This window comes from Castor canadensis, chromosome 16 (assembly GCF_047511655.1).
Source record: "Castor canadensis chromosome 16, mCasCan1.hap1v2, whole genome shotgun sequence".
Taxonomy (NCBI): domain Eukaryota; kingdom Metazoa; phylum Chordata; class Mammalia; order Rodentia; family Castoridae; genus Castor; species Castor canadensis.
The window spans coordinates 52,178,457-52,195,100 of record NC_133401.1 but is presented as its reverse complement, the minus strand read 5'-3'; the positions used below and the strand labels follow the sequence as shown (position 1 = coordinate 52,195,100).

The 16,644-nt window shown below is 38.3% G+C and overlaps 1 protein-coding gene across 6 annotated transcripts in view; it reads right to left on the bottom strand.

Moving 5' to 3' along the window:
* LOC109676573 (protein Largen) overlaps positions 1-16,644 on the bottom strand; it is a 218,894-nt gene that overhangs the window by 188,663 nt on the left and 13,587 nt on the right. The window contains exon 3 of one of the 6 annotated variants that reach the window (XR_012442444.1): positions 657-16,311. The exons of the other annotated variants lie outside the window; for them this stretch is intronic. The gene's annotated coding sequence lies outside the window, so the exon portion shown is untranslated. The remainder of the gene's footprint in view (positions 1-656; positions 16,312-16,644) is intronic. 6 annotated transcript variants of the gene reach the window in all.

Sequence of the window (16,644 nt, the reverse complement as noted above, 5' to 3'; positions counted from 1 at the left end):
AAATAATAACTTCCCATTTTCCTAGAAGACTTCAAGAAAGGAAAGTGTCTTAAGTTTTCTAAGTTAACCAGACGGATGGGAATGGCACATCTGGAGTCAGTCATTCGTTCACTCATTCGTTCGCCCAGGTCTCGCTCTGTGTATGTGTGCCTTGTGACTTGACTGTATCAGAAAGACAGTGCTATTTCTCCTCTGTTGCTTACCTGGTGTTTCAAAGCAAGTCACTTTATAACTATAGGACAAAAGTGGAATCTGAGAAGTCTCATGTCTCTTAAGCACTAACAACTGGCAAAATAAATAGACCAACTGAGCAGAAGTTTGCCCAGATCTGAAATTAACCCAATATGGGCAGTGATGGTAGGGATTGGAATCACAGAAAATCCCAATAGCTGATAGGTGAGATAAGATGCCCTGAAAATTAAATTAAAAATCACTGTATAATAGGCCAGGGGCCTATTTCAAGGAAATAGAAATGACTTCCAGATGTATAAAACTACCTCTAAAATGACTAGAATCAATGATGATTATAAGTCAGGACAGTCCGCAACAGAAGTTGAGAAAACGTAGAACGTGAGTGTCATGTGAGATCTCACCCAAGTCCAAGCTTTGGTCCCAGAATAGGTTCTCTGTGCTTCCAGGGACAAAGAGAATATTACCTGCATGAATTAGAATCTTAGTTGATGTCCTTCAATTAAACTGATTCCATGTGATGTGTAAGCCTGAAATGATACTTGGTCTCCCCAGTCCCTTTTCTCTAGGGACTCCACCAGCCAACATGTGTCTCTTCTCAGTACATCTTCTTCTTTCGGGCATTAGTTTCTGGGAGCTGGAGGAGGGATTTGAAGTCCTCCTAAGAGACATGCATGTTAGGTTAGGTTTCTCTGCTGGGAAAACTGAAAACCAGAGCAGCTCATTCAACACTACCTAAAACTCTCATCCACATCACATTCATTTTCCAGGACAACTAGGGGAAGAGACAGCCCACATTTCACAGATGTAAAACCAAAGTCACTGGGCTCCAATGTGGCCAACTTGGACCAAATCTGAACCTCCTATTCTTTGTCCACACCCATTACAACCTCAAGGCATCAGAGACTGTGTAACTCACTTTCCTCCACTAAGTATAAGGTTTGGGGTAAGCAGGAATTCTCTAGATCTGGGGACTGGGCAAGTGGAATTTATTCACATCCCCAGCATTCTATTCCTTTCATCTGCTATGTGCAAGGATGCTTCTGATGTCTAACATCCAATCTGTGGGTGAGATGGCATCTCCTTTTTTGTCATGGCAGGAAGCGCAGAGCAAACCCTGGAGGACAGCGGACTCTGCTGAACAACAGTAAGTGTGCAGACAGTAATTTTTCATTTTAGCAATTTCAACAGAAGAGTAGTTTCAGCTGTCAAGACCTCTCTGTTTATCGTATTTCCATTATGAACTGTATCCTAATGTGCACTGACAAGCTCCCATGCATCACACAGAGTGTTGTTGCTTAGTGTTTACTTGGTTTTCTAAGAGCACAAAATGCTTTGCCAATCATGAGTGCTCATAACAGCATCTCTTCACAGGCAGGTGCAAATCATTCTTTCTCTTTTACAGTTGATAAAGTCAGGCCAGCATTTACTAGCAAGCCAAGCTGGAATAAAATTTGTATTTACTCAGTTTTGTCCACACTACCATAAAGGCCTTTCACCTCCCATGGACTGGCTCTTTTTGAGACATTCTTTTGGGCTAAATCCACACTGATACACTGGTTCCAATAGGGAACCAGTTGTCCCATATGCCAGGAGCCCAGCACCTCAAATTGGAAAAATTTCCCCTATAAAATGACTTTCAGACATGAAAGGCTACTGTGGATTAAATATTACCCAATATGATTGCATCAGCATGCAAAATGCCAATTTAAGTGATTAACTGTCTGTTAGTGAAATTTTCTGATTAAATACATAAAGTTAAAACTGAACTGCTTTGTGAACTTCAGGTCACATTCATTTCCTCTTACTCTAACTCAAATACTATGGGATAAAACTGGCTCCCTTAACAGCAAAAGACAATGAAAATTCAGCAGCCACCCATGGCCTAAAATTGATGAGTTCTTTTCTAAAACCCTCCCACTCAGTAATGCCTTCACTCAGCTGTGCAGAATGAAAGGAACTGTCCATCGATGGGAAGTCTTCACTGAGGGCAACCTTCTTGTCCATTCATCCTTGTGTCTCACCAACCTCACCAACAGCCTCCCAACCCAGCAGACTTCCCAGCCTGCACCTGCACCCAGCCCAAAATCACTTGACATCCTTCTTCCAGTTGCCTTGGCCTCTCCTTCCATTCTTACCTAAGACCATAATAGTCCTACAGATGGATGTAGAAAATTCAAGAGAAACCAAGGGGAAAATATAGCCTACAGATGTATAGTTATGCCACTGTGGATCTGTGCTGCTTACAAACTGTGACTTAAAACTATTCGCAAGGTGAGTACAAGAAATACAAAACGTGAATGGACAACAGGGGTTTGACTGTGCTACTGCATTTGGCTGGCTTATTGGAAATTCACTAAACAGTGAAATTCACTAGTGAATTTCCAAGCAAGGTCGTGACTCACAAACAACATACACATAAGACAAGGATATGTAATCAAAATCAACAATCCATTGGAGAGACAGCTAATGCATCAGTATATATTTTCAACTTTACAAACTGTATTTCCCCATCCATCAACACAACTCAAGTTAGAGATGGTGCAGAAAAAGCAGAGTAATAAACGTGTAAACAAATGTTTAATAAATAACTGGTATTTCTCATGGCATTATGATTTAGCTTATTCTGTGGCAGCATTCATGTATTTAACACATTCAATGGTTGGTAAAATAGTCTATAATCACAGCATAGTTTTGTCCTTGAGCTAATGCTCTGAAATCTAAAATGATCCATGAGCACAGGGAAAACACCCAAACTGCAAAAGCCAAGCCTTTGCAGAGGTATGTTATTCAAGTAAGGCTCTATGAAGTAAAGACAGATTTTCTACACATGTCCTAGGTATATTGGAGAAGGAAGGCTGCACTCTACAGAAATGGAACTCCATGCTGTCACTTGGAAGCCAGCCCTGCACAAGCAACTGAGGCATACTAGATTGTCCCATGCTTGAAAGACTATGGAACATATGGATTACATCATTTGACCTCAGACTGATATGAAGAGCTCTGGGAAGCTGTCAGTAGGGTCTATGATTTCTCCTTTAGCCTATTACAACAGTTGAACATTGTGTCTGTCCAATTGCACAGAAAAGAAAACCCAAATCACACTGCTAGCAGTGCACAGGGTTTTGCGTGACAGGGTATCAGATTGTAAGCAGTTCAGGAATGACACAGGGATTACAAGAAGTGTAGTTAAATGCTTCTCCATGCCGCCTACCTCAACGCCAGTCTCTGTCACCATCCAGTCTTCAGATGGAGTGTCTCTGGACACATGTCTCTATTCCAGCCAGAGAAAGAGGATGTGCAGCTGAGTCTGCTCCCTATAAGCTTTTCTGGAAGCTCCATGATGACACACTGAGGTGGCACCATCTTGATGTGACACACTGAGTAAGAGGTTGAGTGTAGTTATGTCATAGGCACCTGTGCCCTCAAACCCAAGTGGGATTGTGATATAAAGGGAGGGGGAGCAAGGATGACCAGCAACCACTGTATCTGTCATTGTTACAAATGCCCTGCTTTGATGTCCAGCTGTGTCCTTGTCCCCATTTCCCCCAGCAAATCAACAAGACACAGTTTGAAAGTCTCTGAAAAAGAGAACCAGTGTATACTGACTCTTTTCATCAGACAGCAATCTCTATCCCAAAGATATCCAAGGTCAAACATTTAAAAATGATTGACAGACATTCCTTTTCACTAGTAGTTGTTAGTAAGGAAAAAAGGCAATTTTAATTTGAAAATATGAATTAAATCACGATGAGATAATAACAATGACATAAACATAGAATTAAACTCTGGTCCAACCTTGTACCTGTGCTGTCTCCACACTGACAAAGTAGCGGGCATATTGGTCCTGGGGGGAGTTTTACCTTTCTGTAAGGTGACCAAAGTAAAATCGTGAGGTACGCCATCTGTTCTGCACACAGTCACACATTTGCCTTTTCTGGTAACTCTAAGGTTTACCACACTGAGAGAGAAACGGAAATCAGGACTAATGACCACTGATAAGTCTGCTTTATAATTTAAGACCATCTGGACATACTCATCAAAAATAGAAATAAATTTTACTGCCCATTTCATGTTTGGAAGCACAGGTGTGTAGAATGTAAAAGTGCCTAAAGGACTATAAATCCTCAACTTTAATATTGTGAATGTAGGATACTCATAAAAAGTGTGATTGTAACATTTCACAAAGTGAGCATGCTTTTTGTTTTATATATTTCAGGGTTTCTGGAAATATTTTCCAGGAAAGATAAAATAGGCTTATTGTTTAACACAAATCATTCTAAGAAAAGACTTCTCCAGTTTATTTCTTTAACCTCGTGGTGACAGAAGGTTGAAATGAACAGTGTCAGGCACTGAACAGACTTTTAAGTTGTTTTGACAAAGTGTTAATAAAAATGTTTTCTAGTGTGTTTTAATTTGGGTATGCAAAGATACCTTCTAAAATAAGATTTTATTTGCCTTTCCTTTAAAAAAAAAAGTATAAATGGTTGGAATTTTTAAAAATACCTGAAGCTAATTTTTATAAAAATATCCCAAATTACAAGTATACACACATGGCAAATCAATGATAATTTATAGGAAAAACCTCTGTACAAACATATTTTTGTCTATCTTTAAAATATCATTTCTGGAAAATCAATATTAATAGCTTTTTAAGGCAAAGAAAGTATTCCTTCTCATATGTTGTAGGTGTATAAGTGAATATAATGAGGCTATGCACACTTTATACAGAAAAGGATACATATGTACACATACGTATCTTTTAAGTATGTTTATTGCTTGGTTTACATGCATATACATACAGATTATATGTATATGTGTGTGTGTATATAATAGATAGACACAGACTTTCAGAAAAGAAGCAGTACATTTTGAAAAGATACATCAGTTTTAACTATATGTACCAAATAATTCATGAATTTTTAAAATTTGTTTTAGTTTTTGAGAAGTCAATCAAAACAATCAGATAGACAACTTTACTTTGCAGCAAACTTTTGTAAACGACAAAAGGATGAGTGAGAAAGTCTATAATGCTATTTCCATTAAAATAACTGACATTTGTACAAAGGCAGAAGACATGCACTCTTTCTTCTCAGTGATGAGAAGTGATGATAACATGTTTTTCTAGTACTGAAGACTGAACTCAAGCAATCACTCTACCACTTGAGCCATACCCCCATCCAACCTCATAAGTCTTATGACAAACAGCTTAAACTAAATTTTGAAAACCAAGGTTGGACTTCAGTTTTAACTGCTCAGCCCCTCTCCATCTAGTAAATGGGAAGTCCTATTTACATTTGAGCACCTGCCCAGCTGGAGGCAATAGCCATACTCAATACATATCCTAATGCACCCAACTCCCCAACTGGATGGGCTTAATACATTTGCTTAGGCATCTATGTTTCTTCATTTGGGCATCTATCAGCATTTCTTCAGAGTTCTCAATTCAAATACTTATGAGAAGCCTGTTAAGTTTCTGTCATCCACAGCCAATTTCCAGTCTGCCGAATTGTAGAGGAGAAGGTCAAGAATAGTAGAGAAAAAACAAGAGGGGAAGACAGTGAGAAAAATAAATTAATCAGATGGGATTCATTTTTTATATTATTCTTGTAATATTGGAGTAAAGTTTGATTTTTCAGATTATGTTTCAATTGTGTAGAAAAATATTAGCAAATTCCTAACATGAAGAGGGACAACAATGAAACCTCCCGCCTTCTGTCATCAGCCTCTCCAGTTTCCACAGTTAGTGGGATCAAATCCTTGAAGACACAAGGTATTTCTTTACCACAGATTTGTGACTGTGGCCTTGAGGATCTATTATGACAGTGCAAGTAATTCCAGACTGTATGGCTCTCTGGAGTCATCCAATGTGAAAATCCCACAGTTGTCATCTCTGAAGTGTCTTGTGGGCAGAGGAGTTCCCAGATGCTGAGGGTGGGGCTAGAATTAGGGAAAGTTCAGGACTCATAGAAAAATATCAGGTTTCAGATTGACAACACTCTGGCTCAGGAATCACTCTCACCTGGTCCCCACTCATTGATCATTGGATGGGAAGCACCTGGTTCTGCCCTCCCCGTGGGTTAGCATAGGTTTTAAAAGCACCTGAGAAAGAAAAGCATGCTCTCTTGACCTCTAGATTCCACCTGGGCCCCACCATGTTCCCCTTCATAATTCCCTTCCCTAACTTATAATAAACTCAGTATACACCCATGCATCCTACCATGGATTCTTCCACTCAGGGCAAAGAATTTGGAAATCTTCAGATCACAGACTGCACCAAGGGGATTTGGACTTCTGTCCACAAACACTGACTGTGTTCTTTGATCACCCACACCACCATCTTCTCCCAACATCTGCCACTTCTTGGATCAAATGTTCATTATCTGTGACAATCCTATGAAGATCGACTCACTGCTCTCTTGGAAATACTTCTCCAAGACTGGAGAAAAACTGTTTCTCCTGAACATGCCATCCCAGTCCAAGACAGACTTGTTCAAATCAGGCATTCTCTGGGTAGGTGAAAAGACTAGATCCATCCCTACAATTTGTGCAGCAATTTACTGAGTCCATGCTTAAGAAACACCTGGAAGACTGGGCGCCATAGACTCACAGCTGTAATCCTAGCTACTTAGGAGGCAGAGATCTGGAGGATTGCAGTTCGAAGCCAGCCCAGGCAAATAACCCACAAGACCCTATCCTGAAAAACACCTTCACAAAAAAGGGCTGGTGGAGTGCCTCAAGGTGTAGGCCCTGAGTTCAAGCCCCAGTACTGCAAAAAAAATAAAATAAAATAAAGAATTAAAGAAACACCTGGAGGGAGCCAAGGAAATTCCTACAATCCCTTTTGGTTTGTCTCCACTAGGACTGATTATTAGAGTCCAAATACAGTGCTACTGATTCTGGTGTGCAGCCCAGGACAGTCTTCCATCCTGATGAGACATGGCTGACAGGTTATGCCCACAGAGTCAGCACCAAGGCCAGGTGTGGAAGAGGAGAGTGGTGACAGTTTGAACCTCTGCCAAATACCACTGTGGCTCCAAACAGCTGGGTTATTTTATAAATGGGTTCTTCCAAAAGAAGCACAATTTCGACTTGAGTGACAATATATGTTCCCAGCTTACAAGGTTATCTGAATCTCCACCTTCTTCTCAGTACTATGGGAATCCAGCAATTGAATTCCAGGTTTCCTCTGCAATGACTGTAGTTCTGACTAGGGCATTCTCACTATGAAGGACTGATGGATGGACTGCAGGAGGTCCCAAAGTGATAAGTGGATAAGTGGTCAAGGAGACACCTCTCCTCCCTAGGGAACTCCTGTCTGCATCTGACAGGCATCTCTGCCCTCAGGCAATACAAAAAAGGCTATAAAACCCCACTCCCCACCCTGACCTACAGGATCACCAGTTTCCAGGTCCCCCTGCATTCCCCAATATGCGGTCTTTCTCTTCTCTTCTCTACAAATAAAGTCTTTCCAACCTCTGCTGTTGGAGTCTGCCTGTGCTTTCATTCTCAGAGCGGGCTCAAGAACCCTGAGCCCCTGAAATTCCTGCGCGTGTCATCTGTGCATCAACTATATCAACAAACTCATTTTTCCTATTTCTAAATGGAAGCATGTAAACCTAGGGAACTTCATCAAAATCACAGATCAATAAAACAGTATTTTAAAAATATTGTACTTCTTCAGGAATTGTATCCCTTTTTAAACAAGTATTTTTCCACACTTTCTCTTCTTTTTCCTCAATTCATCAAATTTGAAATTTAGGCCCTAGAGTTTGAGAATAGTGAGTTTTTAGATTTTTTTTATGATATTTACAAAATACATTCAATATTCATACTTACTAAATTATTCTTACAGCTCCTTAGTTTTCTGGTGGAATTTTATCTTTAACCAAGATTAACTGTACATGTAACAATTTTTTTACCCAGTCCCTCCTAAGTATTTCATAGGCTTCAACGTGAAAGTCCTTCCCAGTGAGCAGATGCACTGTGGGCTGGCTGGGCCAAACATCACTAGTTAATATGTTTAGTTCCTAAGCAGAGGGGCTCCTTGCCTCTGAGCACATCATTCGAATAGTTGGAAACTTATTTCTGTAGATTCAACAGCATTCACTACAGATCCATAGACTGCTGTTGATCAGAGACCATCTATTACTCATTTTATTAGATCGAGCCAGAAATTGTGGAAGTGGAACTGGTTTTGACCTACAAAAATAGCAGTATCACGTGCTTTGACTAATAAAAAGAAAATTGTCTCAGTGTTAGGAAATTTTCCTGGGGTTTCTAACAGAGCTGGGATCTGAACCGACCCCAGGGGGCTTATATTTTAAGTATGGGGAGCCTCTACCTACGTCAGCCTTCCTTTTAAATGTTTTTTTTTTTTAACCATTTAAAACTTTTCTGTCATAGACACAAAAGAATTAAGAGACTGTCCTGCACAAGGAGTTATAAAGACAGTGAGAACTGTTAACCCCGGCTGACTATTGTGTGTAGTTTAAATGCCTTAAACAGTCCACTTTTAAGACATGCTTTTGAAGATTGATAAAGATTGAGACTCTTTATCAATTAGGAATTTATACTTTTGGTTTCTTAGCACAAAAAATAAGCATAATTAAAAAAATTAAAATAAATTATCAAAAAAAATAGATAACAGGAAATTGTTACAGCTATTTTGATGCAAACTCTTTCATTTAAAGTTTCCTGTGGTCCTCTGATTATTTCCCTAGGACAAGTCCTTGGAATGGAATCCAGAGATAAAGGGTTTACAAAGCTTCTGAGGAAGTCTGAGGAGCTTCCCTCCCTGCACTCGCCCCCCTCCCCCCCGCCACAGCCCACAAACAACCCTTTGCTCTGTTTCTCCCATTCTCATCTCCCACTGTGAAAGAGCTGGCGCCCTCTTCCTTGTCTGGCAGTTTTTGTATGAACACCAGCCTTTTCCCGTTTGTATGAATATTATCCACTTTCTTTTCCTCCTCTCTGAGCCCCAGATCACAGTCTGTCCACATTTCAGCTTAGATGGTTCCACTCAGGTCTGTGGTGAAACCTGAATAACTTATGGGAATATCATTTTAATGTAAAGCCCTTTAAATCAATCACACAGAGGATTCTGAGGTTCCCTTCCAGGAGTAAATTCAAGAAAAGATGATGATAACAACTTCATCACGTTACCATCACAACCTAGGCCTATTTGTTGAAATTAATCTCTGTTTATCAAGATCCAACTGAGGGTGTCAGTGTGTGTGTGTGTGTGTGTGTGTGTGTGTGTGTGTGCATTTTAACATCCCCAGAGTGCACAACAGGAAAATAAAAGGCATGCAGATAGAAAAAGAAGAACCAAAAGGGCTTTTATTTGCAAAAACTATGACTGTCTACAAAGGAAATCCAAGAAAACAGAAAAATACCTACATATAAATAAGGTAGCAAGCAGTAATGTTTCTACACCAAGGTGAGCAAACTTAGAAACAATGTAATATTTATGATCACTCACAAATGGGCGGGAATGTAAAACACACAAACAAAAACAACACAAGACTTGTGTTCTGACAACTACAAACAAACAAAACTGATGAAAGAAGTCTAATGTGGTTTAAATATATGTGCAGGTAAGGCTGTCAAATCTCAAATTACAAAAGTTTAACACAAACTCCCAGAAAGACTTTTTGTAAATACTGATAAGATTGTTGTAAAATGTATATGAAAATGAAAAAAAATTAGAGGAGCTAAAATTTTTGAAGAAAGACAAAGAGGAAAGAATCGGCCCACTTATCCCAGGACCTCTTCTGAGGTTGCAATGCTCTCTGTGGTGTCAGGGAAAGCAACTTGTGCTTAAGCAACCTGTGGTACATCTATACCATATGCCCGTGGAACAGTGCAGGGAATTTGTAAAGAGTCTAATAAAAAGATGCCCACTGATTTTTATCAGGATCCAAAAATAATGCAATCAGAGAAAGTTAGAGTTTCATCCAATGGTGTGGGAACAAGTGGATATCCCCAGGCAAAAACACCTCAACCTGTCTTACACTTTATGCAAAACCTAACTCAAAATGAACCAGAGAAGAAACAGAAGAATTTCCAGAACTGGGTGCTGCTCAGCAGCAGTGTGCTGAAAGTATGCACGAGGTCCTGGGTTCCATCCTTTAGCTTAGCTTTGCAAAAATAAGAAATGCTCGTGACCTTGGGCTGTGTTGACCTTTGTATACTTGACACCAGCATGAGCCACACAATAAAAACCTAACAAATTTAATTTCATCAAGTTGAAACACTTGCTTTAAAACAGGCCCTGTGACTGGGCATCCCTGGCTTATACCTGCAATCCTAGGTACTCGGAGATCAGATCAGTAGGATTGCAGTTCGAAGCCAGCCTGAACAAATAGTTCGAAAGACCCTATCTTGAAAAAAAAAACAAAAACCCCATCACATAAAAGGGCTGGTGAAGTGGCTCAAGGTATAGACCCTGAGTTCAAACCCCAGAACGACAAAAAAAAAAAAAAAAAAAAAAGACAAGCCCTGGGAAAAGGATAGAAAATAAAAAATAAATGTTAAGACTGAGAGAATCTATTGCAAATTCTACATTTGACAGGGACTAGTATTTAGAATAAAGAACAGTCAACACTCAACAGTCAAAAACAACCAACCCAATTAAAATTGACAAGACAGGAACAGACATTTCACCAAAGAGGACATATGTTTAAGAAATGAGTAAATTAAAGGATTTTCAACATGGTGGCCATTGTCACCATCAACCAACTGCAAAGTAACACCACAGTAAGATACCCACAGTTCACACCTGTCAGAATAGCCAACAGGAAGACAGCAAGAGCATCAAATGCTGGTGAGAAAGCAGAAAGACCTGAGAAATGGGTTCACTTTCCTTGTGGGGAGGACTGAAAAGTCACACAGCCACCTTGGAGAACAGCTCAATGGTTCCTTAGAACACCGAGATCAGCAATGATGCCTGGACATTCCTTCCAGAGAAATAAAAATATATGTGCACACGAAAACCTATACATAGTGTATACAGCAGCTTTGTTCATAATGGCCCCAAAATGGAGACAGCTGATGTGTGAATGATTAAGCAACTTGTGGTACATCTATAACATGGAAATCTAGTCAGCAATGAATAGGAATAAGCTACTGATGTACATAAAAACCTGCATAGATCCCAGACAAATACATGTCATGAAATTTTTTAAAAAAGGTGCACATTTTTTATTTCATTTATATAACAACCTTGCTAGACAAGTATTCTACCACTTGAATCATACTCCCAGTCCTCTTTGCTTTATTTTTTTCAGAGAGGGTTTTGCTTTTTGCATGGAATGATCACAGAGTGTAATCCTTGTACCTATGCCTCCCACATAGCTAGGATTACTGTGCACTGCCATGCCCAGCTTGTTTCTTGAGGTGGGAGTCTCACTAACTTTCTACCCTGATGGCCTCGAACTGCGATACTGTACTGCTGATGTCTGCCTCCTGAGTAACTAGGATTGCAAGGGTGAGTCACCACACCTGTCCTATAGCCATCTTTAAAAGATAGAGTACAGAAATGGAGAACAGATTGGTGAGTGCAGGTGAGTAGGGAAGGCAGAGAAGTGGCCACAGGACAGGCCCTCAGCCTTCCTGGTCATGGACAGCTCTGTGTTGCCCACATCAGTGTCAACATCATCATCATAACAGTTTTGAAGGACATTGCCATACTGGTGGGGAGAGAGGGTGGAGAAGGAAAGTGGGTGTCTCCACCATTATTCTTAGGACTGCTTGTAGAACTACAATTATTTGCAAAAAAATTAAAAATTTAAATTTAAATAACAAATGGCATCAACTTATTAAACACTGGTTAAATACAACCAGAAAAAAAGCAACAGCTTTGGCACAAAATAGTCAATGCCAGTGAACAAGACTTTTATTTTGACTAAAACACATAAATTAACACCAGAGTAGCACTAGTTACAAAAATTGCTCTTTACAGGATGAACATTATACTTCTTTCATATGTAGATTAAAAATAAAAGTAAACAGGGGACATTGAACACTAAAGGATATGAACTTTGCCTGCTTTTTTGTAGTGAATTTTCACTGGTAATTTGTATTTCTCAATTCATTGATTGATTCCATTCTCCTTAAGAAATTTCTTGTTAAGACCTTGTGTTCTAGGATTCCCTGAAAATGGTATTTTTATGAAATAAAATGAATAAAAGTAAAAATGAGAGAGACACTGTGTGTGAACTCATAAGATCTTATAGCTAAGTCACACCAAGCAAGGAAAGAAAACGAGAAATGTGTAGTTTTTCTAATGTATGTTCAATGTCAGTCTAGCTGGTTTCCAAGAGAATTAATCACAGGACATCATCACTTTCCACACTTTTCAGGTCACTTCCAGGCTACCCTCAACGTGACAGCAGGGAAACACCAGAAGCTAAATCTAGTCATAATTCCACCAACATCTGCAAGACTCACTGGTAACTTACAATGAGCAAGTTCACTACAGTTGGCCTGATGCCAATCCTCCCACCCGCAAGAAATTCAGCAAACCCTGAACAGTACAAGCAGAACACGTCATAATGTCCGTGCCCAGGGCTGGCATTTTCCATTAAAACCAGGCCTCCAACAAACTGTGAGAATATACTTGGCTACATGTGAGCCCTTGACTGATTCTTCACTAGTAAGATGCCTCAAATTGAAAATACCCAGAATCTATCTTACTATGTTTTTTCTGGAATTACAGGAAATAATATAAAAAAAAGTGTCACAAATTTTTGCAAAAGATCAATCATTTAATAACAGAGAAATACTTTTAAATAAACTTTTCCAAATGGGCAAAGAATAATAAAACAACTGTTTAACAAGATAATTAACATTTAATTGTAACTGTAAATTAGAAGTGTATAATGCTCATTTAAAATGCTAACAAAATTAAGCATATGAAATAACAATGTTCAAGTCAGGCAAGTAGTTACATTATTTCAATCAGCATAAAGATTCTTTCCTTGAAGTGCAGGGAAGGAAACATTTCCTATCCTATCTGCCATACAGACACATATTTCTGTCAACAAGGGATATATATGTGGGCTGGAGGTGTGACTCAGGCTGTAGAGCACCTGCCTAGCAAGCCCAAAGCCCTGAGTTCAAGCCCCATGCACCAGGTATGTGTGTGTGTATATATATATATATATATATATATATATATATATATATATACACACACACACATACATTTTAAATTATGGAATTGTACTTACATTATACAATAAATAACTTGAATCATACAAAACATAATATGCATAATTTAAAACTACTTACAACTGTCATTGTCTTCTAAGTTAAAATTAATGGAAAAGGGGATATGGTTTGAAAACCTCACATTTCTGAAGCTTACAGTTTTAGAGAGTAAAACATACACACACACACACCTTACTTTCAGTACCTGAGCTAACAATCATTTGAAATGTGTAATTCATTTCCTTCCCCTTTAAAACACCATATGGTAATGATAATCTAACTTCATGTGGATAATGACTTACTGAGAAACCAGGATATTTTCTTCCTTGAAAACCATTAGTTGTGCATTTGCTTATTGTTAAATAGTTATTCTATATTTTTCCTATTGTTGGGATATGTGTATTTCACACTAGTACCAGAATAAAATCCCGAGGGAAGAGGAGAGAACCCCTGCAACCCAATCTAATTTGGTGTTTATACCTATTATAGACAAAAAATTAATGCTGCTTATGTTCTGTGCCAACCAAGACCATGTTGGAACTGAAATAAAATAAGATTTAGTGCAGAATTCTTGCTCAGATTAGTTAATAATCACTTATTATTAACTATATTATCTTTTTTCCCAAGTAATTCCAGGTTCATATCTTTGACTAGACAGCTGAGACATTCAACATTTTGTGCTTATTGTAAACTAAATGGTATCTTATTTTGCTATACACATTTTTATTGACACATAAAATCAAAAGTGAGCTGTCCATGATTCACTGTAGGCTGAAGACTCTACTCAAGATAAGTGTCTTCATTTTATGACATTCTGACATTTATGCACTTTATAAGATCAAAAACAGTGTTTTGTAAAACTGCTCCATGCAATACTAGTTGTGAGATTATGTCTTGAAAAAGCAGACTCTTTATCCCCCAAAATACATAGCAATGAGTAAACTGACTTTGGCAAATCCAGTTCTGCATGTACACACATGTGCGTGCATGAGGGTGTGTGTGCATGTGTGTGTGAAACCTATCCAACGACCTTTTAAGCCTTATTTCAAAAAGAAAGAATTCAGAAATAGTAAAGTGTGACCAAGATAGTTGTGAATTCATCAAGTTCCAAGAGATTTCTTTTCTATCATGGGTTTTTAAGACTTCATTTCTCTTGCATTTCTGTTGTGATAAAATTCTGTAACACAGGAAACCTGTGTCACCTACAGAGTGTAAGCATGAATTCTCCTTGCTTTGTTTTCTCCCTGGACACCATTATGTTGAGATGGTGTAGTCGTAAGATTCTGTGCCCCAGCAATGTGCCAACTTACTGTGTTACACAGGGTAAATTTGTTGAGTTAAACAACTGAGATTTCAGAGTTAATTTATTATCACAACCTAACCTAACCTAATGTACCCTAACCAATACAGTAGTTGAAATCCCAAATAATGGAGGCCACACAAATGGAGCTGAAATCCCAGATTTTTTTTTGGTGGGGGGAGTGGAACTGGAGTTTGAACCCATAGCTTTGAACTTGCAAAACAGGCACTGTACTGTTTGAGCCACACTTCCAACACATGAAATTACAGATTTCATGTATTAAAAATCTCTTACTCATTCTACCAACTAAATATACTTGTCAGGAGACATTTTAAATTTTATATGTGTGGACCTTCAATAAATATACTTTACTAGGTACTGCTGTAAGCTAATTGTGTAAAGTGATATATAAAACACACAAAAATTTTATTCTCATAATGTTAGCATCTTGACTGTAAAGAAGAAAATGCCCAGTGGATAATATGCATTAAAAATGTAGCAATTTTTTTCATTTTTGTGTTAAATAATTATATATGTCATCTCACCTCTCATGCAAAACTTCTTTTAAAAACATACTAAAATGATGACTGCCTTAGTGACAAAAAGGAAGGAACCATCAGTCATTTTCTGGTAGAATGACAAATTGGATAATAACCAAATTGAATACTTTTTGGTTCTCTTGAGGCATGGAAACCTATTTGAATATAATCATTAAGGTATTTCAAAATTAACTTGGGAGGAGAAAATTATTTTAGTCAAACTGAAGTCAATTTTGCTTAGTTATATACAAATACTACAATTTAAAATTTTCTTTACCATGAATCAAATACCGCTTGATATGACACTGTAAAGAAAGCATTAGTCTTATTAGGAAGGTATTCTTAAATTCACAGAGAACTCTTATTTTTAAGTTAACGTCTGGCTGTGCTCATGTTTCACATTCTGCCTGTACAGAAAGACATAACATGCTTTCTACAACTTAGACAAAAGATATTAATAAAACTCAGAATTACTTTCATGTCTACTTTAAAAAAAAAAAACTCAAGTTTTTCCAAGACTTCCAGGAGAGTTTTATAAGTCATACATGTATACTAAATTACTTTTCTACACCAGTAACAGAACCAAATATCTGCAATTGGTATGCCTTAGAATATTGGTAAAGTGTCTGTGTTTAATTTGAAAATTAACAAATATCAAAGAACACTACATTGACCAAGTTCTTCCTGCCATTCAGACTCATGCTATGAGGATGGATGTCACGCCCTCTGGTTTTGGGGAGATTTCTGAAGACAAGGCTTCAGAATCAGCTCTTGTAGGTCTACTGTTGAGAACAGTGACACTTGAATATCTTATAATTATGTGGGAGATTAATGTTTCTGACTAAAACTACCTTGTTGGTCTAGTTTCCCTCACAATCTTATGTCAGCCTAGTAAATAATGGCCTGCATTCAAGTCCACTGAGCATTATAACAAGAGTGAATTAGCTGTATGCAAAGCAAGCTTATTCATGTGGTCTCCATTCAGTCCTTGCTCTGGTTTTCTTTTCTCTGCAACTCAGCTCAGGTGTCAGGGATTTTTCATTAAGTCCCCTTTTCTTCACCCATGATCTGAGGAGAGAAGACACATTATAAGAAACTCCTAAGAAGATAGTATGGCTAGAAACATTTCAAATCAAGGAATGAGCTACACTGTGCACTAACAGAGTTATACTAAATTGTCAACATACAAGTGAAAACGTCCTTTTTGATGGAGTGAAAAAAGAAAAACACTGTGAATAAGAATCTGGCTAGATAGTCTCAACAACTATTCTCCCCATAAAAACTCTAGCAGTGCTGCTGAGCAATGGAGTTCATTAGCTATGAGCACGGGTGACCTCGGGAAGCAGATGTTCAACTCCCAAGCATTTGAGGGTGTACTGTCTGTGATTAATGAAACAACCA